General features: G+C 42.2%; 1 long non-coding RNA gene across 1 annotated transcript; it reads left to right on the top strand.

The window, feature by feature from the left end:
* The first annotated feature begins 2,493 nt into the window (after positions 1 to 2,493).
* LOC142109021 (uncharacterized) lies at positions 2,494 to 10,889 on the top strand. The gene is made up of 3 exons (XR_012680262.1): positions 2,494 to 2,551; positions 6,304 to 6,374; positions 10,817 to 10,889. It is a non-coding gene; the product is annotated as an uncharacterized LOC142109021 (long non-coding RNA).
* Positions 10,890 to 11,105: the final 216 nt, after the last annotated feature.

Raw genomic sequence — 11,105 nt, 5'->3', positions numbered from 1 at the left:
TATACAAAATTAATATAATAAATACGTTAGATATCCATTTAATATCTGGTGCTGTAGCCTTTTCTTTTCTCATGTCTCCCTCTTGGTCAGTTTCATTTAATCTTGTACTGGTTTTAAATCGTTTTAAATCTTCAGCAAATACATGTTTACAATGTACTCAGAGGGAGGTCAAGGGCTTTGACGTGCTTAGTTATAGGTTATGCTCCCTTTTGAGACCACAACCCTTTTCGAAACGACACCATCCCTATTTAGATGAATATCCATTTTTTGTAGAATGTACTGAACAAATGATAACTAGAATCTGATTGGTTGCTATAGGCAACATCTCCACTTTTCAAACCCGCCAGAAACTCGCAGCTTGATACATTTACCCCCAGATGTCCCTTCACTCACATCATTCATTTAAGCTACAAATTAGGCAAAACCAAAATCGGTTTTAGAAGATAAACAGACAAGTTTTATTTTAAACTACACTTAAACCTTCTTGATAAATTCTACCAAACTTTCATCTCTCCAGCCAGAGCCCTGTGGCTGTTCAGTGCATCCAGTTGTTCTCACAGTGATGGCTGGAATCTACACTACCTGCATGATGGCAGCTCCACCAATCCAGCTGTGGAATTTAGAATTCTCAATGTCATTGTGACATATTCTTTGACATCATCAGTTTTCCTATTCAGGCAAAAGTAGTCAGGGAAAAGTAGTTTGACACTGTGCGTGACTAAACTGAGCTCTTATAGGAAGTGAGTCTTTTTTGGATCGGCAATGGCATGGCGCTACAAAAAGATGCAAAAACCAATTGCCTCTATTAAAAGAGCCAAGGAGAACGCTTCAAGAGGGTAACTTTCATTCATCTTAACTTGCTAGATATACTCTAAAGAGCATGTGAGCAACACCCAACTGGAAAGCTTTTATACAGAATGATTTTCCTGTCTTAATAGAATTAGTGCTAGCTTAACAGAATAGGTATAGATGTATTCTTCTACTTTCGTTGTTGTATTTGGCACCCACACAGTCAAGTGTGTAGTTTCTTTTTATGTACCATAAATTGTCACAGTGCATCTTGTCAGTGTTATTTCCGTATGTATCTGTGTGTGTATTTTAGGGCAGCTAGACTCTAAGCTCCAATGGGGCTAGGTTGAGTGGGGGACGTTTTTCCGATGCTAATAATTCCGACACTAGATATAATGACCCAAAAATGTCTATTAGTACAAACCTGACATGAACACAATATAGACTAACCCACAAATAGACAGACAACATTTCATGGCGACAGTCACATTGCCGGTATTAAGGGGGCAATGCCAGGACCCGGCAGATGTATAATGTAGAACCCGTAATCCTAACCCTAACCCTAATTCTAGCCCTAATTATAACTGTAACCCTTTTTTAGATTACACAGCCGCCGGGTCTATATGCAGCGGCTCCGTTTCGGCCATCCTCGGCTGCTTTACTGAGGCAGCTGAGGAGCTCTGCATGCCAGACAAAAGTGGTCTGCATGCCACGTCTGACACACGTGCCAGGGGTTGCTGACCCCTACTCTATCACATTAAGAGGTATCTCTGGCCCACTTATCTACAAGTTAGCTGACAGCATACACAAAACATCTAATCACATAGACATTTCTTGTGATAATGCACTATTAGCACACTCAACCTTGCTTCAAATAGAATAACACATATAATGCAATGTAATTTGAAAATGCAAACATAGAAATTGACGTGTTTGATGTCAGAGAGTGGCAAAGATGTGGATCCTCTCTACTTGTTCCCAGTTCTGACATACACGAATACAACAGGGATGAACATACCAGTAGCACAGTCTCCCTGAGTCACTTAATAATGTAATAGCACTTTTGGTTATCTGTTCCTGATAGAGCAATAGATCTCTTCTGAATAGTCTATGAACAACTCTCCTTCTCTGTCACATAAGGACAATCCAATATGGATGCAGAAGTACATGTAATAATTGCAGATTGTTCAATTCTTTTACTGTGATGCTGCAACTCACTGCCATGAAACGCAGCCTGTTACTGCTGACACCGTCTCTTACATCTGTATGATTAGCGAAAATATGAGGGAAGTCACTTATCATATAGAGGAGGCAAGAGGTAATCCTGGCCTTCACTGACATGCAACAACTGGACAGAGTATACCAGTGACCGTGGTAAGGAAGGGCAGCGAATATAGTGATCAACTAAGTTAGTGACAGGTCAGAGGGGGCGGGGCCTACCAATCAATGTGACCGAGTGGGCGTGGCTCTACTATACTGCCCCCCCCTTAACAAAAAATCCAGATCCACTCCTGGGAACGTCCCTGTGTGGGAGGTTGCAGACTACCAACTACAATTCATGGTGGAAGGCTGTTATCATTTTGTAATAAATGGTAGAATACTGTTGTATAACTGTAATAATTGATTTCTCACTTCTCCCTAAAGTTTCCCTATCTTCATTTTTATGCCAGGAAAGCCATGAACTTGTCTATAAAACATATATTGATAATTCCCACTCTGTCTTTCAGGAAAATGAGGATTCTGTTGATTGCATGTCTCTGTGGTAAGCCCATAATATCTATTAGTTTGCATTTTTAAAGCATTTATTTGGTGCAAAGGAAATCTAATTTTTCACTATACAAAATATAGATATAATTGAATATTTGGTTGATACAAGTGGAGGATTCTTCCCCTGGGACCCTTGCCATTACATACAGGGAGATAGTATGTGCCATATTTTGTAAAGACAACCAACGCAACTCACAGTCCATGATAATTCAATTCACTAAGTTGTTTTTAGTACAGCTAAATAAAAGTGATTATTATGTACTAGCACTGGATGTATTGAGTGTTCATGCGATGTAATTGCTGCCTGCACAGTCTGCTTCGCCATAACATTAGGAGTTCCGTGGCATATCTGGTACATACAGGGTCATACCTAATGAGGGGATGTGGTCCAAAGGTAGTCTCATTTAGCATCCGATGAAAATGAATGAATTCAGGTTATTAAATTGGTCATTATTTGTTCAGAACCCTTGTTTCAGTTCATAACATATGTGAAACATTCGTCCTAATCCTTGTATTTCATAAAAGTATGATAAATAATTGGATTGATAACTGTTACACACAGATGCTAGAAGGACAATTGCATTCTTGGATTACAGTCAGAGTAGGACAGAGCTATAATCTAGTGTTTAACATTTGGTGTTGCAAGCAATGTTCAACACTACTATTTTTTTTTTTTTAAACTATTTATTTTGAAAAATAGCTGGTCGCCACCGAGACTGAAAGAAAAAAAGAGAACATTCTTCCCAATTATCCACACAGTTCCCTAACCATATCTTTCCTTTTTAAGAGGAGAAACAAATAAATAGAAAAGGGGCAATAAAAGCTTCAGAGGGGGTTACTACTTAGATTCTCTGGGAAGGGAAACAGCATCGAGGGTCAAGAGTCAGGCCACCTATGAACCTAGGAAGTCTTTTTAGGAGGGAGGAGATGGTACAGGAGGTAAGGGGTTAGAAGTAAAGCCAAGGGGCCCAAACCTGGTGAAATTTATCATCCTGCAGGTGGTATGTAATCTGTTCCATCCGGGCAATAAACCAGATATAGGATCGCAGGGCCGCCATAGTGGGGGGTTCAGCTTGTTTCCAAGACTTAGCTACTAGGCAACGCGCAGCAGCCAGGACATGGGAGGCCAATTTTGCAGACTGTCTATCATCCTCAATCAAAGGGTAACAGAGAAGAAAAGACCATGGGTCATTCCGGACAGGGCATGGAAGGAGGGAGGAGAGGAGGGCCCTAACTCGATCCCAGAGGGAGGATATTTTAGGGCAGGACCACCAGATATGCAAAAAGGAACCCATCTGGCCACAGCCCCGCCAACATAATGGAGAACTAGAAGGGAAAATTGTCGGGTGTGTAGTACCACCTATAGTATACTTTATATGCATTTTCCTTCACCAAAGTGGAAATAGAGCTGGAGGCAACTTGATCTCTTATGGTTTCCCAATAATCCTCTTCTGGGGGGGTCCCAGATCCCTCTCCCACTCCCCCTCATGCCTACCGCCCGGAGGTACAAGTACATTGAGAATTAGGCTGTAGATAGAGGAAATCATGCCCCTACCCAAGGGTGAGGAGAGACATAGGGATTCAAAGGGAGACCTAAGAGGGGGGAGAGGAGTCCCCCCGAGGAGAGAGCCCACAAAGTGTCGTAATTGGAAATACTCGTAGAATTTAGGATGGAACCTTGGATATTTAGAGCGTAGGGCATCCCAGGAGATAAAGGCCCCCTGAAATAGTAGGTCTCCGGCAAATCGAACTCCCGCAGGGAGCCAGGCACTATAGAAGGCAGAGGAGAGCCCAGGAGAGAAGGCAGGGTTACCCCAAAGAGGTAGGACAGTAAGAGAGGACACCGGTATCTTAAGATGGGGTCGGCAGGTCTCCCATATTGCAGCTGAGAATAGAAGGGTAGGGCATTGGGAGGTAAGGGGAGATCTAGTTTGTTTTGAGAGACCCCATATACAGGACAAGATTGGAAAATTAAGATAAGCGGATTCGATGTCAACCCACGACAGTGCCGCAGGGGGGGGGGGGTGGAGGGCGGGGAAGGAAGCTACAATCTGGCTCAGATGAGCCGCCCAATAATACATTTTCAAATCCGGGAAGCCCCTACCACCACCTCTGGTGTGTCTCTTTAAGAGAGCCAGCTTAATCCTAGGAGACAGGCCGTTCCAGATAAACCTAGAGAGACATTTTTGGATAGATGTCAGATCCGAAAGGGGGACTCGACAGGAAGGGTCTGGAAATAGTAGAGAAGCTTAGGAAGGAGGTTCATTTTGACAGAGATGATTCTGCCCAGCCACGAAATGATCAGTGAGCGCCAGGAGAGCAATTCAGACTTGATCTTGGCAAAGAGGGCGGGGTAGTTCTTCTGGTAGAGGGAGTCATAGGAGTCGGTAATGAAGATACCTAAGTATTTAATTTTCTTTCTCTTCCACCTAAAGTTAAAGCGGGAGGTGAGTACCAGTCCTTCTGGGGAGGGAATATTAAGGAGGAGAGCTTCCGATTTCATAATATTGATCTTGTACCCTGAGAGGTGCCCATATTGGTGTAAAATGCTAAAGAGTCCAGGGAGAGACTTCTCGGGCTGCAGGAGAGTCAGAAGGACATCGTCCGCAAAAAGAGAGAGCTTACTCTCCAGATTCCCCGTCGGCACACCCTGTATGTTCGGGCAAGCCCGGATAGAGGCCGCGAGGGGCTCTATAACAAGGGCAAAGATGAGAGGAGACAGAGGGCACCCCTGCCGTGTACCGTTGGATATGGCTATAAGGTCAGAGGAAGAACCGTTGATCATGACTCTTGCGGAGGGTCGAGAGTATATGGCTAGAATACCCGTGAGGAGGTTACCCGAAATCCCAAACGCTGACAAGGATCGGGCTCGGGACATAAAGCTCCAGGAGATCCTGTCAAAAGCCTTCTCAGCGTCAAGGGAGAGAACAATGGCCGGGGCCTTTCTGGTATTAATGATATGAATCAGATCAACGACTCTCCTGGTATTGTCTCTGGACTGACGCCCCGGTATAAAGCCAACTTGGTCATATTGTATAAGGGAGGGAAGGACCGAATTTGACATCTATATTAAGCAGGGAGATAGGGCGATAACTAGCGCAGTCATGAACATCCTTACCCTCTTTATGAATGATGGAGATCCGAGCCTCCAAAGAATCCCTAGACCAGGAACCCCCAGTCAGGATTGAGTTGAATAGGGTGTGCAAACGGGGGACCAGGAGCCCAGCAAACTTCTTATAGTACACATCAGTAAAGCCATCCGCCCGGAGCCTTTCCTGTTTTCTGAGACTTTATGGTCTGCTCAATTTCCTCTCTAGTAATCTCAGCCCCCAAAAGAGTACTAGCTTGTGAAGATAGTTTTGGGAGCTTAGCGGAAGAAAGAAAAGATTCAATCTGCTGTGAGTGTTGCTGGGAGACTAAAGGATCAGACGGTTGGGGCATGTTATAAAGTTTAGTGTAATAGGATTGGAAGGCAGCACGTATTCGCTGAGGGTCATAGTGAAAAATTCCATCGGAGTCCCTGATAGCCAGGAGATTCCGGGCCGCTATCTTAGCTCTAAGTTTAGTGGCCAGCAATCTATCCAACACTACTATTTTAAAATTGGCCTCATATATAATATAAATCTACGTTTCTGCAAGTTGGGCTACAATTGAAATTGAATGTGCTTTTGTGGGCTGAAGGTACATTTTGATCTGAATTTCAAAATTGCTCTGTGACTCTTACGCATGTTCTGTTTCTTATTTTAGGGCTTCTCTACCTATCGTGGTCTTATTATGTTTCCTGGACAGGAGACAGGGAATTGCTTAAACAACTTATGGTAAATTGATTGTTTATTAGATTGTCACTGTTAGATCCCTTTCATTTCTGCAATGAAGTGCTGGGCTCCTAAAAGATGAACTAAGGAAATACATTTAAAGTGATAAAGAGAAATTTGATGTATAAAATATTTTACTTTCAACTGTTTTCTAAGAAATAATACTAGGGCACAGTATCCCATACACACCATTAGATATTATTGTTTAACACAGGAGATAGGGCAGTTACTAAGAAAGGATTGAATAAGCAGTTAGTCCTTATAATATCCACCCATATGTGCTGAATGAGCTGTGTTCAGGTAGAGACAAACCATTATTTATTAGTGTTATGGACTCCGTTATAACCGGATGAGCATCACAAGACCGGCAACAAAACAGAATCCAGGACATTATAAACCACTGGATCTGGCACCATTAGTGTATAAATACTGGAAAGGATATTTCATCAAATCAATTCATACTGTTCAACACAACAGGCACATAACACTTATGGTACATGTTAGGAACTCCCAAGCCAGTACAGTGAAACTCGGAACTACTCTGAAGGCCCGGTGTTCGCTGGAGCCCCTAGTGGTGGGGACAGACTTGGCTGCGGGCCGACCGAGGGTCAAGTAACGTATACTGACTTAAAGGAGCACCCAGGAGTGGAATAGATTGGCGGGCTGTAGTGAAGAAGGAATCCAAGGTCAAAGGTCACTAGCACAGGTACAAAATCCAGGGACAAGCGAAGGGTCAGACACACAGGCAAAGAAGCAAAATCCGGAGTCCAGGCAAAAGGTCAGGGTCAGAAGCGAGGGTTCAAAGGTCCAGGAACAAGCAAAGGTCAAAACACGGGTAGTCAATCCAAGGTAGAAATAACCAACAGATAGAACAAGCAGGCAGCAGAACTGAGGACAGAACGCTATAACCGGCAGTGAGGCTGCAGACCTCACTGCCTTAAATACCAGTAACAGCCAATCAGAGTTTAGCTCTGATATCACATGAGCAGGTTCTGATAGCCACAACTAATTAGCCCACAGGCTTGTGAGCGCTCCTGCGCATGCGCCCGGCTGTCCCCAGCTGCAGCGCTACTTCTGCTGGCGTCCGACCGTTGCCTTGGCAACGGTCGGGTGGTTTCCGGAAGTGACGTCCCGGTCGCCATAGCGATGGCCGGGATGCCTGCAAGAGGGAGGTAAGAGTCGCGGCGGTGTCCGCGGCCTCCGCGACTGCTGACAGTACATAGGGACAAAACATTCAGACTAAGGGGCAAATATGTACATCAGTAGAAACTGGTAAATGTATGATAATCAAAGGGTTGTTATACATGGAACATTCAAATTAGAGTAAATGTATTAGTGTGGTTCCTCATGGATCAGTATTAGGCCCTATGCTTTACAGCCTTTGATATTAATGATATTGTAGATTGCCTGGTATGTGACGTGTTCCTATTTGCAGACGACCCAGAACTATGTGGGGATAGTAAAACAGGGTAGGACAGAAGGATTTGGACAATATTGGGAGTTAGGTAGAAAATGGCAAAGGGGGTTCAGTTTAGAGAAATGTAAGGCCAGTGTAACAATTGTGCTACCTGTACATTATATGATATACAACTTGGTAGAAGGAAGAATCTTCAATATAGGTAAAAATTGGTCACTTCCTCGTAGGAGACAGCAACCTCGTGCTGATAGCACTACTGTTATATGTAAGCCCTGGCAGCCATATACTGCTCGAGTACAAAATACTACACACACACACACACACACACCATAAAAACGTCCTTTCATTTAAATATATACCCCCCCAGTTTCTCGTTCTCCACTTATTTAGAATCCTAAATCCAAATGGATTCTCTTCTTTCTTCTATGTTATTTTATTGGCTAATTTAGCAACAAAGAGAATGACAGGTAAAGGGCCTGTCTGCAAATGACCAATCCAGAGCAGCTTTGCTATGATTGGTTAGAACATGAGAAAACCGTCTAGTCTCCACATGTGGCTCGATGACTTTATTATATCATTGCGGTTCATTGTTACATTTTATTAATGAACCTTTTTGATACAATGCAAAAAATTGAGGATAAAGGACATTTTCCTAAGGTGTGTGTGTGTTTTAAAGTATTTTTCTATGTGGCACATCAGGTCCCAGTGGGGACCTGTTGCCTGTACGTTATTTTATTTATTAACAAATATGCTCCCTGTATTTTATAGAGGTCACAAGAATGCTCTATATATTGTATAGAGGTCACAAGAATTATATATGTAATGTATAGAGGTTGGTAGCATTCTCTCTATATTGTATAGAGGTCACAAGAAGGCTCTATATATTGTATAGAGGTCACAAGAATGCTCTATATATTGTGTATAGGTCACTAGAATTATATATGTAATGTATAGATGTTAGTTGCATTCTCTCTATATTGTATAGAGGTCACAAGAATGCTCTATATATTGTATATAGGTCACTAGAATTATATCCGTAATGTATAGATGTTAGTAGCATTCCCTCTATATTGTATAGAGGTCACAAGAATGTTCTATGTATAGTATACAGGTCACTACAATACTATGCATTGAGCACTAGCTATATGGGGCTGCTGGTGTTTTATTTGATTTAGAGCTGTTTGAGATAACAATTTATGCTTTATTTCATTGGCTATATAAAATGCACTCACATTGGACAAATCTAGTCCACACATTGTTCGTCCCACCCTTTTTCCATTGCAGTGCGCTGGTAGAAGAGCCTGGGGGACTTGTCTGTGTTTGCCCCCAGAGGCCAAAAGCTACCATTTACCCCTAATACAAAGCAATTTATTAGAAAACCAATACGGAGTTAGTTCAGAAGCCAAAATAGCCATTGTGTAACAAGCCATGGTGATCAAGAACTAAGATGAAAGCAGTAGTGGGCACAGGGACAGCAAACCTGAACAACTGTCGTACATCTCCAGATCATGTGCACTCATAAAACCTTGGTTCCAGAATTATACCATCATTAAGGAATTTTATAATGTGCAGTGTTCGAAAAAGCACATAGTGAGTTGAACTTTTAGAGCCATGGTCTCTGCCACCAGTGGCCCTACATTTATTTAGCATAAATTACCTCATTGGAAACAGATGTTATGAGCGTTTTGTCGCTATCCAATAACGATTGTCGAATCTCGATTTGTGTTTCCAACGCACAAAGATTTATTCTCAAAAAGTAGCAGAATATATTCAAGCGAAATAATAATAAGTACAGCCGTTACTTATCGCAGACGCTCTGGATCCAGTGTACAGTCATTCAGGTCTGAAGTCTGTGGTCAAGGTGACTGAACACTACATGAGAGCTACTGCTTATATGCAAACAGAGATACAGTGAAACAATGCAGGTGGTATAGCTTGCTTCTATTGGTCCAGGTTTCAGGAAGGCCCAGGGGGTTGTCGATCATTGGCTAGTTCAGCCTAAAGAATCCAAAGGTGGGGGTCATCTCTCCAGGGGATATGCTCGATCTTCCCGCCAAGATTCATAGTCTTAATAGTCCATAATTCCCTAACATTAATAACTTGCGTATGCACTCTGCGATCCCTTCGCAGAGTGAACCCGACAGTCGCAAATGTAAAGGGGATTAATATGATACCACACATGACATGATTGCTTCAACCTGTACCATATGTTTTACTGATATGCATATAACTTATAATATTACACATAAACACTACTATATTTCGACATAAATAACTATGTGTTGCAACTACCATTAATGTGTAATATTTTACAAATGTGTGTGTTGGTGCGAATGTATGTAAAAGCGTAAATACTGTTGTTGCCACGTGTTGCGGCTGCGTATGCCCTTCCACGCCGTAGTGTGCTCTACGCATCTTTTCAGACAAAGACAACCAAGTTTGCTCGATTTTAATTGAAATGACTTTATCCAATTTGCTGACTTCGACACAGACATATCCACTTCTCATCCATTTATTTTACATTCTTAGTTCAAATAAATGTCTAACATCTAAAAGCCAACAAATGTACCTACAAAATGTACTGAGATATAACACAAAAATATTATAAATATCAGCAGTCAAAAGTCATACCAGCGGTCCATTCAATTCAGTGATCATCCGCTGCCTGACACAATCCGGCCCTGCTCTCGTCACTCTTGCCAAGGTGGTAGCATGCTGTCAGAGAGTGACAATCAGCCGACCACAGCAGCCATCATGGGAAACATCCAATAGGGTGAACTGTATTTTCTAGCAGTTGATTGTACTGGAGAAATTTATGCTGATTGTATTTTCTATATGGATAAGAAGCCGTCATTTATGATGTGGTAGTCACCTTTGCTGCCTTGTGTGAGAGGAAACTTATGGTATCAGTGTTTGAACTGAATTGTTACACCAAGTGACTTACTTTACAACTGTATACCTGACAAAGTGTTTCTTTCGTGTTTTGCTCAGTAACATAATCACTTATGAACAAACATTTTATTTTTAGAATCAAGCAAAGGAAATCAAACAGAAAAATAAATCTATGGAGAAAGAGATCCAGTCTCTAAAGGTGAATTTTAGACTCTTGCATTATACACTAAAGCTTGTGTGAATGGGCCATGACTATATCATACAGGCTGTAGAGGTCAATGATTCCAATAGGTTAACTCTTAACTTTCAGAATGTCTGGATGAGTTGTTTGCTTGTTTTAGGAAGATGAACTTTTAGTTAGCAGAGGGTTCTCCAGTGGGACCAAGGCCTTACTAGTTTCCTGTATAGTACAACCCTGGGGACAA

Source organism: Mixophyes fleayi, chromosome 12 (genome assembly GCF_038048845.1).
Source record: "Mixophyes fleayi isolate aMixFle1 chromosome 12, aMixFle1.hap1, whole genome shotgun sequence".
NCBI lineage: Eukaryota > Metazoa > Chordata > Amphibia > Anura > Limnodynastidae > Mixophyes > Mixophyes fleayi.
Note: the sequence above shows the minus strand (reverse complement) of the source record. Positions and strands in the feature narration are given on the sequence as shown.